Source organism: Choloepus didactylus, chromosome 3 (assembly GCF_015220235.1).
Source record: "Choloepus didactylus isolate mChoDid1 chromosome 3, mChoDid1.pri, whole genome shotgun sequence".
NCBI classification, from domain to species: domain Eukaryota; kingdom Metazoa; phylum Chordata; class Mammalia; order Pilosa; family Megalonychidae; genus Choloepus; species Choloepus didactylus.
Window position 1 is genome coordinate 201388550 of NC_051309.1, and position 2346 is coordinate 201390895.

A 2346-nucleotide genomic window follows, 5' to 3' on the forward strand; every position below is an offset into this window, starting at 1 on the left:
ACACCTCCCTCCCCATTTTTTCTGCCGAGCACAAGAACTACATATCTAAGTGTCTATTCAAATTTTTTTTTTTCTCAGAGGTGCTCAAAATCTCAGTCTTTTGCTTCTTTTTTTTCCCTCTTCTCTCTGTTCTGGTGAAGAGCACCACTGTAATAGTTACTCAAGCCTCAAACCCAAGAGTTGACTTCCATTCCTTCCAAATATATATTATGGGTCACCATCAATTACATCAGTGCATAACTGTCTCTTTTATCCTCTTGTCTGCAGGTCTGCTCCCTTAGTTCCAGCTCTCACAAATTCTTTCCTGACTAGAGTGTTCTTCCTGCTTTCCTTGCCTTTTTTTCACACTCTCCTATTCACTCCACGCAGTGCTGCCAAAGTCATCTGTTCTAAAAGTAAGTGTAATCATAGACCCTATCTGCTTAAAAACCCTCAGGTTTCAGGGTAACCATCAAACTGTTTAGATTAGCCCACAAGGCCTTGAGGCCATGCCTCAAATGAGATCCCTAACCCCGAATCCCACCACTCCTTAACAAGACACCCTTTCTCAGACCGTATAAAATGTCTTGTGATTAATGGAACTCACTGAACTGCTTAGTGTTTATGAATCTTCGACCATGATGCTTCTTTGGCCTAAAATTAATTCTGTTATTCATTCATTCAACAAATGTTTGCTGATTGTTTATTCTGTACCGGACACCACTCTAGTTATTGGGGGGTAGAGCAGCAAACACAACAAGTTCCTTCTCTCGTGAAACTTAACCTTCTAGTGAAAGAAGACAGTAGACAAGATGACAGTGGATTTTAGTTGGTTCTGAAAGTTACAAAGGTGATGAACGAGGGTAATGAGATAGCGAGTATTAAAAGTTCTACGTGAATGTGTGGAGGTTCTTTAGATAAGGTTCTCTTGGAGGATCTGACTGAAGAGGGTTATTTGAACAGAAATCATTACTGGGAAGGAACAGCCATGAACCAGTCTGGGAGAATGGCCTGTGTAAAGGTCCTGAGTCAGGAATGCCCTTAGTTTTTCCAAGGGACGTTAAGAAGACCAGTGTGACTGGAGTTCAGCTATTGAGGGAGACACTGGTAGAAGGAGAGGATAAAGAGGCAGGCAGGTGCCAAATAATGTTAGACCTTGTAGGCCATAGCAGAGTCTCATTTTTAATTTAAGCAGGGGAGAGATATGATCAGATTTATATTTCAAAAAGATTATTCTAAAATAACAAGTATTGGTAAGGCATGGAGATACCAGAACACTTGTATATTTCTGGTGGGAATGTCAAATAGTTCAGCTGCTGTGGAAAACAGTTTGGCAGTTTCTCAATAAGCTTACTAGAGTTACCATAAGAATTCACTTTTGTGTATATACCAAAACATTCAGTAATTCACTCTTGTGTATATACCAAAAATAATTGAAAACAAATGTTAAAACAAAAGCTTGTACATGAATAACCAAAGGGTAGAAACAACTCACATGTCCATCAACTGATGAATGGATAAACTAAATGTGGTATTACCATACAGTGGAATATTATTCAGCCATGAAAAGGAAAGAAGAACTGATCCATGCAATGGCATGGATGAACCTTGAAAACATTATGCTGAGTAAAAGAAATTGGACACAAAATGCCACATATTGTATGATTCCATTTATATGAAATATCCAGAATAGGGAAATCCATAGAGACAGAAAGTGGTTAATGGAGAGGCTAGGGGGTGGGGGAAATGGGGACTGCTTGCTTAGTGGGTCCAGGGTTTCCTTTTGGAATGATGAAAAAGTTCTGGGACCAGATGCTGATGATGGTTGCACAGCATTGTGAACTACTTAACGCTATTGAATTGTACACCTTAAAAGGGTTAAAATGGTAAATTTCATGTTATGTGTATTTTGCCACAATTAAAAAACCCAGACTTATTCTGGCTTCCATTGGAGCACGGAGCCCTAGTGAGAGTAGGATGAGCAGTTCAGAGACTAGTGTATTAATCCAGGTGAGAGGTGATGGTGGTTTGACCTAGGGTGGTGGTTGAGGGAACACTTCCCTAATGTAGCATTCCTTGCCTCGCACCCCACTCCTTACTCACTCTTCCCGTTGAGGAGCAGGTTGCCCGATTAGTAAGTGAAAGTCATGGTCCTGTGTTTCCTGATTGGATGAAGTTACTCTATCAACAGGCATTAAGCACTGGGGATTCTGTGCCTTTTCTTCCCTCTGCTCTCAGGCCCAGTGTGAGGTAGGAATCCTGTTCTGCAGACCCCAACTTTGCCCCTGGCATGCGGTCAGTTCCCATACTGAGGTAGGATTGGAGAGTGGACAGAGAATATTAGCTGGCTCACTTGACTACAAACCA